Below are 12350 nucleotides of genomic sequence, written 5' to 3'. Positions count from 1 at the left end.
AGAATTGCTTTTCAAATCTGATGCCTGGTCTTCTGGAAGGGACCTAAGATAAAGATCTTGATGGAAAGGTCAATATCAGGCATCATGTACAACCAGCGAAACCAAAGCTCTTTAAGAGATTGTTCCTGAGTTTCTATTTCAAGTACAGAGGTAGAAGTCTTCAAATCATGGAAAAGCTACTCATCTACAAACTCAATGATGATTCTTAGGATTCTCACAGCAACAAACACAATTTGCAAGTAGACAGCTTCCATCAGTGACGTGTAAATCATGCAGATCTCTAGTCAAGATAGAAATAATACTCTGCATCCCTTTATTCTTTATTTTTTCTCACTACCTAATTCCTTCCTTCCTTCCTTCCTTCCTTCCTTCCTTCCTTCCTTCCTTCCTTCCTTCCTTCCTTCCTTCCTTCCTTTCTTTCTTTCTTTCTTTTTAACATGCCACTTTCTTCGGTATTCAAAGGTAAATAATACATGAAGCTGGACCCCAGTCCCTGATAATGCCAGAAGTGTGGGTTCAAAACATGATGTGGTTCTCAAGAGTTCAGAAGTGTCAGAACTCAGGTTTACGAGCCATAGAATATACATGATCCATACATTCTGTTTAGCAATTTCGCCAATTATCAGAAAGAGATTCCCCCAAAAATCTCTCATAATGCAGAAAATTCAACTCCTGTTAATAAAGAATGAAGAGTACCAAAAATGTTATATTTTTTTCTCTTCACTTTTCTTGCACAGTCTACAGCCTGAGCTATCATAATGTCCAACACACAGCAGCTGAGGCTGCAGTATGAGTAGGAGATCAGTCTTTCTATCATTTACATCACCTAATGCCAATCAGTGATTGAAGGCAGAGAGCTCTCATCAGGACAGCCATTTAACAAGCACTGAAAGTGAAAAAGATTGATTTAGTTCGTAAGATTTAAATTTACAAATAAAAAATCTACGTGCTTTACTTTTTCTCCTGGTTCTCTTCTTCCTTCACATGACTCTTTTCCTTATATTTTTCTTTCTCTTTGTCATCTTTCCTATTCTTTTTGCTCTCTTCTTTTTTCCTGCCCTTCTTTCTTCTCTGCATCCCAGTTGGCAATCTTGTTGATGAGGTTGTGCAGGGCACCTACAGTACAGAGTAGATCAGTGAGGCCACTACACCACCTCCATTGGGTCCTTAGTCTTCAGGTAAAAGGCTTTGACAAACTCTTGCACGCTGACATCAGGCAGCAGGGTGAAGATGTCCTGCAGCTGGTAGATGATCTGGTGGTTGATAGACAGCTTGCCTGTAGCTAGTTTTTCCAGGTAACTCCTGATAGAGAGATGCTTAGAGGTTCCTTCAAACCATGGAGTTGATTTGGGACTACCTGGGAAAGAGAGTCATTATCAACAGTGTCTTTGATGTCCTGTAACAAGTGTGTAACCCCAGCTTCCTCAGCTTCTTCTGCTTCAATTCCCTGTTCACGTGCTCAAATATTTTTGAAGTTGTAGTTCCATCATCATGAACTTCTTCCTGTGAAATATATGCTTCTGTGGGCAGCCCCAAGTTCTTTGGCTTCACACCAATAATGATGAATACTGAGTTAGGGTGGTATATGTTTTCATGAATTAATTGATGGTGTTTTCCTTCCTATGTAGTGTAGGGCCTGTGTGGTATCAGCCAACTATTCCTTCTCTAGCATTAACCTTCTTAAACATTTTATACAAGTCTTCCAAATAATCATGTTTTAAGAACCAGACAGAACTAGCTTTGTCATCTTCATCAAAACAGACTGAAAATCTAAGGGACACATCAAGTACTTTTCTTTTGCCCTGACCCCACGAAAGTATACCACAATACAATTCTAGTTTCCAAATTTGTGGATACATTGGCTACAAAGTAATTCATGCTTGGAAAAAATTCAAACTTTATGTTTTTTCTTGGCAAACCTCTTTATTTCCTTTGAACTTTCCTCAACTTCTTTATCCTCAAATCACTTCAGGAATAAAGATGCTCAAGTCATACTACTATTATGGCCTGGGTTCTATGAGACCAATATTCTGAAACATATGCCCCATGGTCTTGTTGTTTAAAAAGATACTGACACTTCGTCTACATTTTAAGATACCTTCAAACCTGATCGTCACTTAGCAAATTTCAGGACTTACCGTCAATGTGGGTTCAGGAAGCTATTTTGGACCAGAGAACAGAATTTTGGTAAAAGCTTTCAAGGCACAGAAGCCTCTGAAGGAGTTGAATTGCTTTCCTAAGATATCAGTTTAGTCTTTTTATTGACAAAGGATGGGCAAGATGACAGATAAGCAGGAGTCTGGAGGTAGGGAGTCAGTGTCAACTGAAGCCTGCCCTTTCCTCCATACTCTAGCATCACCCACCTTTCATTGAAGGGAACAGGCAGCCCAGGCCCCCAAGTGGCTGCAGGAGCAAGTTTCAGGGTGCACTTGGCTTCATGAACCCATGTTGGTCTGTGCCAGTGGATGTGTCAGGGTACCCAACATCCCACCTTCGTACCCAGCCTACCAAAGGGCACTGTGATTCAGCAGCCCCAGCTCTCCCTAATTTTCTCTTCTTATGCTTTCAAATTGCTTTCAATTATGTTTATTTTTCTTTCAATTATGTTTATTTTTCTTAATATTTCTATTGATATATTTTGGCATTGACTAGAAGGATTAAGAGCTGGGTGTAATTTGTCCAAATTTTAGTAAAATCATGCATTTGTGCCAGTGCTATTTTTGCAAATATTTTCCTTAGGTTGCCAGCTATCTCTTTTTATCACTGAATCCTTATGATGAAACATTTGGGTTCATCAAAAATTAGACTTGGGGCTGGAGATGTGGCTCAAGTGGTAGCGCGCTTGCCTGGCATGCGCGGGGCGCTGGGTTCTATCCTCAGCACCACATAAAAATAAAATAAAGATGTTGTGTCCACCGAAAAACCAAAAAATAAATATTAAAACTCTCTCTCTCTCTCTCTCTCTCTCTCTCTCTTTCTCTCTCTCTCTCTCTCTTTAAAAAAATAGACTCAGCACTCATTGACATTTTATCTGGCAGACAGCCAGGAATTAGATAACAAAAAGCAAAAGCAAAACTAAAGTAAACAAAAAAACTACTCAGGACATACCTAGGAGTTAAACAACAATGAATATAGCACTCATAAGCCATTTATAGAAGACTGCTTCTGCAACTAAACATTCAAAAAGAAGACTCTTGGAAAGATGATAGAGAGGAAGTGGGATATGTTTAATACATTTCGTACATTTGCAGATCTTAAAAAATGGACTTTATTAAGGCAGGTTTCACCTACTTCTTCTCTGTGTGATGAGGTCTCTCCTTGATTAATGCTTGAATGGTTGATCAACCCTAAAAATTGCTACTGGATTTGCTATAATAAAACCTACTGATTCATAGAACTGACTTCACAGAACCTAAATGATTTGGTAAGAAGAATGATGACCTATCAAAGATGCCCAAGGTCCTTATCCTAAAATTTATGAATATGTTAGCTTATGTGTCAAATAGATGTGACCACAAAGTAATGACAATATAATTGATTTTTTAAAATTTTTTTTTATTGGTTGTTCAAAACATTACAAAGCTCTTGACATATCATATTTCATACATTTGATTCAAGTGGGTTATGAACTCCCCCACAACACAACAGATAATAACAAGAATCAACAAATGGGACTTCCTTAAACTAAAAAGTTTTTTCTCAGCAAGAGAAACAATAAGAGAGGTAAATAGGGAACCTAAATCCTGGGAACAAATTTTTACTCCTCACACTTCAGATAGAGCACTAATATCCAGAGTATACAATGAACTCAAAAAATTAGACAATAAGATAACAAATAACCCAATCAACAAATGGGCCAAGGACCTGAACAGACATTTCTCAGAGGAGAACATACAATCAATCAACAAGTACATGAAAAAATGCTCACCATCTCTAGCAGTCAGAGAAATGCAAATCAAAACCACCCTAAGATACCATCTCACTCCAGTAAGATTGGCAGCCATTATGAAGTCAAACAGCAACAAGTGCTGGGGAGGATGTGGGGAAAAGGGTACACTTGTACATTGCTGGTGGGACTGCAAATTGGGGCGGCCAATTTGGAAAGCAGTATGGAGATTCCTGGGAAAGCTGGGAATGGAACCACCATTTGACCCAACTATTGCCCTTCTTGGACTATTCCCTGAAGACCTTAAAAGAGCGTACTATAGGGATACTGCCACATGGATGTTCATAGCAGCACAATTCACATTAGCTAGACTGTGAAACCAACTTAGATGCCCTTCAATAGATAAATGGATAAAAATAATGTGGCATTTATACACAGTGGAGTATTACACAGCACTAAAAATGACAAATCATGAAATTTGCAGGGAAATGGATGGCATATAACTCAACAAGTAATGCTCAATCAAGGATTTGATTTACTTTGGGAGGAAATGGACATATTGATAGACTCTTCCACTTTGAACTGCCTGCAGAACTTGCCTGGACTATATTAGAGCAGATTATGCTAAGTGAAGCTAGCCAATCCCTAAAAAAACAAATGCCAAATGTCTTCTTTGATATAAGAAGAGCAACTAAGAACAAAGCAGGGAGGAAGAGCAGGAGGAAAAGATTAACATTCAACAGAGATGAGAGGTAGGAGGGAAAGGGAGAGAGAAGGGAAAAAAATATGATGGATTTTTCAGTGGTTCAAATATAATCACAACAATCTTCCTAAGTGAAAAGAGACAAAAAGATCCAGATTATTATCACGTGATGAAAACTTCGAATTTGTTTATACCTTTGAGGATGCAACAAGGAACTGTTACAATGATATGTTGAAGCACTAATTATATCCAAGTTTGATATAATCACACATTAGGGCCTTTGGGAGGTAATTAGGTTGAGATGGTATTATGATTATGGTGCCCTTGTAATGGGATTAGTGTCCTCAAAAGAATGTGGAGTTATGAGATATCTCTCTCTCTCTCTCTCTCTCTTTCTCCTCCCTCCTTCCTTCCCTCCCTCCCCCTTACTCTCTCTTTGAGTATGTGTGTATGTGTAGGTGTGTGTGTCTTTATCACTTCCTCCCGCTTACCTCTTTCCCCTTTCTCTATGAATATGTATGTGAGAAAGGTCAAATTAGTAGAGGAGAAGGTAGCCCTTTACCAACCACAAAGTAGGTCCTCAAAAAAATATATGCCAACATCTGGATCTTAGACTTCCCAGACTTAATAATAATGAGGAATATATGTCAGTTGTCTATGGTATTTTCTCATGGCACCCCAAGGACATAGCAAGACTTCTGAACTGGAGAAATGGTAAAAAATTAGTCTATGTTGTTTTAAACCACCATGTGACCATTTTTATAGTAACCATAGGAAGCAAACACACTTGGGAAATTAACACATATTTCACAAGGCCAATACTATTATTCAGAGTCTATTTTGGACCATTATTTCCATCCCTTCAAAGAATGAAACAAAACAAAACAAATGACAATAAAATTCTTCCTAAATAATTCAATTTTTAAAAGAAGGAAAAACAGAGCCTTAAATCCATAGTTTAAATCTTAACTATTCAAGGAAAAATCTTCAAAGTTTTCCTCTATCATTTAATCTTTTGACAGCAGACTTTATACAATGCATAAAAGTTGAGAAATTTCATACTATGATTTAGTGATATCAGGAAAGCTATATAATGCATTAGGCCACAGAACTCAACCAAGATGCCAATGAAAATGCAAACCTGATGACTGCAATCAGAGAAGTTCTAGATGTCACATTCACCATTGTGAGTATTGCAGGGGATACTTCAGGATAAAGAATGCAATACTTACATATCTATAGAAGTTTATGAGATCTATAATACTCACAAGAAGTCCCAGAGAACAACTTCATATAGCATAAAATTAGATAATTAGATACATTCTTCCGTGGTAAACAGCCACGGCAAATAAATAAAATGGGGATATGATTCAGCTCAAGGTTCCAAGACTGGAAAGTCCAAGATCTAATAACTACTGCATCTGGTGAGGTCCTACTTGCTGGTGGGGACTCTTAAGGGGCGTAGGACATCACATGGCTAGACAGAACTTACTAGCTCTGCTCTCCCCTCTAAAGCCACAGTCTCATCTGATTAGCTCCCTATCTTTATTGCCTCATTGAAGTTTAACTACCTCCCAAATGTCTCACCTCTGAATATCATAGTCACATTGTTTCCTGCCTCTTACAACCTCAAAATGGGAGTTAAATTTCAGAATGAGTTTTGGCAGGTAAGTATAAAATATCTTCACTTCCTCTTATTCATAAACTCATATAGTCTCTCCCTCCATTGTCATAAATCTGTTCTACGTGATTTACAAAGTATGATGGGGTGACAGTCTGTGACTGACGTGGCTTCCATTTTGGCCTCTTGAGTCATTTAATCAGGAGGAATCCAACAGGGATGTTGTGAAGAGCCCACGTGACATTAGGAAGAATGCAAATTAAGAACTGAGTCCATCCACCCACAAACCAACAGCGATTCACCAGCAGATGTTCTACATAGTCAAGATATCAAAACACTACAGTGAATCTCACCATAGTGTACATCCACAAGACTGGGATCCTAGCAGAATAAAACATAGTCCATATTTGTATAAACCAGTCAAAATAGACTCTACTGTCCTATATAACTAAAAAGCACACATTTTAAAAAGTTAAGATTATTTCAGTTGCAGCCAATAAATGAATATATATTAACTTCTTGAAGATTCTTATAAAAAAATCAGGTTTCTTAAAAAAAAAAAATCAGCTCCTTCATAAGCTACTCCTGAAAATCTGACCTCCAAAATACTAAGAGAAAGAAAATACTTATGATTTTTAAATCATTATTCATTGGGATAATTTCTTATGCACAAATAGATAACTAATATGATTCTCATCTATGGTTTGCTAGGCTTACTGGATGGAGAGTAAAATCTGTTCTTTTGGATTAACATTAATTTTTTTTTGCTCTTTGGGAATCAGATTATAATATTGATCATAATCCTTCCTTTTGCATTTTCCATAACATTATGATTTCCAGAATCTCAAACTGTTATGAGTAGATGCTGTCTTATTAAATGATACAAAAAATGTTCATCCAAACAAGGAATAGAAAAAACAATTTAATAGTGGTCAGAATAACTTGCAGATAACTGACATAATCATGTATTTTAAACCTTCAGTGTGGTTCTGGATGGAGCAAAATTCACGTAATAATGGCCTATGTCAGATTGAAGGTCAGGAAAGATGGCTCTGAAGTAAGAAAAGACTTAGGCCAATGTTAGTTTAGTATTTTTTTCTCCTCTCTCTGCTATAAACCTTTTTTTTTCCTGGAAATACAATTTAAAATTTATTTAAAAAAACAAAAAATCAAATAAATGTTTTCCTCAGGAAATAAATGAAAAAAAAATTCTGAAGCAACCTAGGTGAACAGCTTACCTATTCAGCAATAGTTATCAAAACTTGTTTCAAACCTCCCCTTACTGTGGTCAACCACCTGAAACTCTTTTCTGTAAGTTTTGCCCATTGTCAGTGTGCTTTTCACCTTGAGAGACTCACTTGTCTCTTTGAGCCATAGTCACAGCGACAAAATTCTTCCTCTCAGTTCTTCCTATCAAAACACTCAAATTTTTTCACAGATATGTATCTCCTTGGCTCAGTGAGGTTTAATAAATGTACATTTGCTTTAATAATGGATCTCTGATGATATTTGGGGAGTTCCACTGGTAACAATATAAAATTATATTAACCAGGTTCATTTTCTGTAAGACCATTATTATGTCGTGCCATAAAAACTCACCAGCATCCATTGCCTCAAAATCAGTTATTCCACAGTCAGCAGAAACATTTTGGTTATACACTGGATTTCAGGTGCTCATTTATAGAATATGGATATGAAAGGTCAAAGATAAATGGATCTTCTTTCAGTCTATTTTCAAGTGAAATATCATATGCATAGATAGTTCTATGTTATGTTAAAAGAGAATTCAAGGGTCTGTGGATATAGCTCAGTTGGTAGAGTGCTTGCCACACATACACAAGGCTCTGAGTTCAATCCCTGGCATCCCGGAAGAGAGAGAGAGAGAGAGAGAGAGAGAGAGAGAGAGAGAGAGAGAGAGAGAGAGAGAGAGAGAAAGAGAGAGAGAGAACTTTATTATATGATGTGTAAACATTATAAGCAAATTTTTGTTGGGTACTTATCTTTACCAAAGCACATACACTCATATATGCAGTGCAGTGTATGTATATACTTGTATCTGTTTCTGTGTGATGAGGCAGTAACCATTGGATGACTTATATAACTGTGAGAAATACTGTAATAAATAAATAAAATTGAATTCTGGTTTATTTATCAATGGTCATTTATTTGAACTTTTTCCTTTAATGTAATATTATACACATTTTACATAAACACACACGCACACACACACACACACACACACACATGCTTGCACATGTACATGTACTTAATTTGCCACATTCTGCACATAATAATAAAAGGAATAAAGTGATATTTCTATCGTGCAGCAAAACTAGACTCTTTTAGAGATGCCTCAGTCTGAAATAAAAATTATTGCAATTTATACCTACTTCACAAATTAGTATGAGAATTTGGTGTTTCTTTTTCGGAATTTCAAGTTCATATTTCAGTAAATTGGCACTGTTCTCTATAAAACCAAGAAATGTAATTCTTTTGAAAAATAATCTGGCTGGAAAAGTACATGTCATCTTGGGAAGAAAGACAATCATCGGAAGTAATCACACAGAAAATCAAACTGCACAGACATCCCTCGCACTTAAGGTTAAGCACACTTTGCACTTTGGAACCTACACAGAAAAACCTATTGGGGATGAGTGTCTCTGATACATCAAAAAGAAAACCATTTGAAAACCCTCAGTGGACACAATCAAAACACATGCAAAGCTGATCAGGAACAAGGCGATCATTTTTAAATTAGTTCTGCTGTCAAGAAAGAGTAAAGCAAGACTTCCTTCACTAAGCAATGATTCTCTTTTCCACATCTCATTATTTTTTATTGTTTGCAACCTCATCAGCTTAATCCCTGGCTGTGTTCCATGAGAGTGGATGACAATTAAATCATCTCTATAATAGTGTAAAAGAAGATGACAGAGCATTGCAGCATTTGAATTAATTTGTTTTATTAGAAACACTTTGTGACCAAATAATTTAAACTCCAGCTTCCCATGCACTTTAATCAAGATGAACATTCATTAGATTATCAATTTTAGAGGACATTTGTGATTTTAAAAATCGAGTTCATATTTTCTGGGTATCAGACAGCTTATGATTTAAAAATAATTCTTTTAAAGTTATGGTTGATGCCTAAAGTCTTGATTTCTTCCAATTCTTTCTAGCATTTCAGTTCCCTTTCAACAAACTTGCAATTTTGGCTTACTGTAAAACAGTATACTTATTACCTGAAACCCAAATAATATTCAGTCAGAGGCACTTCCTTTTATATATGCTATGTACCTTATGCTCTATGATCTATACCGTTTATGTTTTCCTTCCACAGCCCCAGTTAAAATTAAGATACAATGATCTGATGAGGTCTTACTAATGTTTCTTGTTATATTGTAAACTGGCAGGAAAAGATAATCTACTCTCTGGTTTGTAATTTTATCTCCATTATTGAAACACCTGCATTATTTTATTACTGCTGTTGTAATAAATTTCTACAAACTTAGAAATACAACACAAGAGGTTTAATACAGCACAAATATATTATCATATAGTTCTGTGGGTTCAATATTTGATATGAGTCTAATTGGGCTAGAATGAAACTGTAAGAGCTAGTGCATTCTGTTCCTGAGCTTCTAAGACAGACTCCATTTCCTTGCTATGTGCAGACTGCAGAGGCTGCTGTGTTCCATGAAGCTTGGTTCCCTTTCTCTATTCATCAAAGCCAGTAATTTTGTATTTCTCTGCTCTTCTATAGTCTCATCTCCAGCTGATTCTAGCCAACAAATCATGTCTATTTTAAACTCGTGATTCAACTGGGCCAACAAAAACATTCAGAACAATCTCCCATCTCAACATCCTTAACATAATCATGTCTGCAAGCCTTTTTTTTTTTTTTTTTTTTTTTGCTGTGTAAGGCAATATATTTACAGGTTCTAGAAACCAAAGCATATGCAGCTTGTTGACAAACATTAACTGAATATACATGATTCATTACTCATGAAGAGTAGAACAAATCATGTACTTTCTTAGACACTTAAAATTTTTTATTTTTTCCTTACTTATAATATCAGTGTTGTATTAGTACCCATATTATGAAATTTTTTAAAGATAACATAAGAAAATATATTTAAAATAATCACAACAGTGTATATTACATGTACATATACCATGGCTACTTATTTTCATTATTCTGAGCTCAATCTTATGCCCTAATAAAATGAACATTTGATTGATAAATGTAGTATATATGTTTACCAAAACAGAACACAATAGTTGAAGACCATCAATCTATAAATTTCTTTCCCATTCAAATGAGGGAATTGATTAATGTGTAATAACTCATGAAAAAAATTCTATCAGTGAGATGTATGCTAAATAAGTAATATAAATGATTATTCTAATTGATAATACTTAATTAATCCAAATATAACAGAATTAATTAATTATAACTGAATATAAAACTCTCAAACTATAATTATGATTATCATGCTACAGGTATACTAACTGCATCTGCTATTCCACTGTGGAAATAGATAACAGATCTACAATTTTAAGTGCATTCCTTCAAGTATCAAAAAAAATCATAATACTAAAATTATTTTTCTTTTTGGCTTTGATGTCCTTAACAAATCTATATCCTGACTCACTGAATTTATGAAAGAGGCACAAACTGATATAAGGTGTATTTAAACATTGTGCTACTATTTTTTACCTATTGATTTTTTTGATTTGTTCTTTTTAGATATACATGACAGTAGAGTCTATTTTGATCATACATACATGGAGTATAAGTTTCCATTCTTTGGTTGTACATGATGTGGAATTACTCAGGTCCTGTATTCATATATGAACATAGCAAACTTATGCCTGATTCATTCCATGGTCACTCATATACCCATTCCTTCTCCCGTTTCTTCATTCCCCTTTTTTCTCATGAATAGAATGAATTTTTATTCATTCCCTTCCCCTTCATTGCTCTGATAGCATTTATATATCAGATATAATATTCATTCTTTGAATAAACCTTCTTGAAATATTGATTTTTCAAAGGTTCTATACATATTTGATGGATTTATCTAATCCTGGTGAAATTTTGGATTGAAAATGTCAGACACCTTGTGAATGACTTAAGTTTAGGATCGATTTAAGATAACATTCATATTAGCTAAAAACTAATTTTGATAGAGGAACAGGGAATAGGTCCTCAGAGATTTAAAATAAGCCCTCAATTTGGAAATTAACCTTGCAAAAAAGATGTTCCCTAATAAATTAGTAAATAAAATGTCAAAAAGGATGAAAGATGTATTGCTTAGTCAAAAATATAAGTCATTGTGTCAGAAACAGAAAATCAATGAGGATTTTGGTAATTCTGAGTAATTTGCTAATTCCCAGGAAAATTATAGAAAAAATAGCAGGATTTATGGTTAATATTTTAGCATCCTTATCAATAAAGTTTGCCACATTGTCATTTAGTATTCAGGTAAATAATTCTTTGTAATATTAGCACCCTCATTCATCACTTAGATCTGGAAAGAACTGAATTAGGATCCTAAGTGTTTTTTGTTTTTTTTTATAAGAAAGACATTAGGGGCTTATATGATGTTTACAGTTTGCTAAATCCCTCTCTTTTATCATTCATAGTCTTTTATGTCCTCCCAAAAGTTTTCACATTCTGCCTTTCAATTTACTTATTTACTTGCCACTGAAATTCCTTATGCTATATAAATCAATTGACACAGATGTAGAAGCTGTACTTAACGTGTTGTTCAAATGATTTTAAATTCTTCTCTATAATTTTGTTAATCTTTTCTAGGCTATGTGGTACAATAGAAAATGGCTTCAGCTCATCAATACCAGTACTAATATGGGGCAAGAATGGTCTTTCTCTTCAATAAAGTAAGTTTAAATTTAAGAAAAAAAAATGAGCTTTTAGTGTTTAGAACCAAAAGGGGAACAAAAAGAGGTGCAGCCCTTATGTATTTTTATCTCTTTGATTGAATACCAATAAATCTATGACTCCAGGCAGACAGTTGTTCTGGGGTGAAAACTTCTTCTACACGGATTCTCTCAGGTAAAATCAGAGAAGCCCAAGGAAGGTTCTCATGAAATTCTTACAGGCCACTAAAAGCAAAATA

General features: G+C 35.1%; 1 pseudogene; it reads right to left on the bottom strand.

Annotated features, from left to right (window-relative positions):
• Positions 1-951: 951 nt before the first annotated feature.
• LOC101977795 (26S proteasome non-ATPase regulatory subunit 7 pseudogene) lies at positions 952-1859 on the bottom strand (annotated as a pseudogene).
• Positions 1860-12350: the final 10491 nt, after the last annotated feature.

Source organism: Ictidomys tridecemlineatus, chromosome 1, assembly GCF_052094955.1.
Source record: "Ictidomys tridecemlineatus isolate mIctTri1 chromosome 1, mIctTri1.hap1, whole genome shotgun sequence".
Taxonomy (NCBI): domain Eukaryota; kingdom Metazoa; phylum Chordata; class Mammalia; order Rodentia; family Sciuridae; genus Ictidomys; species Ictidomys tridecemlineatus.
This window is presented reverse-complemented; position numbering and strand designations above follow the sequence as displayed.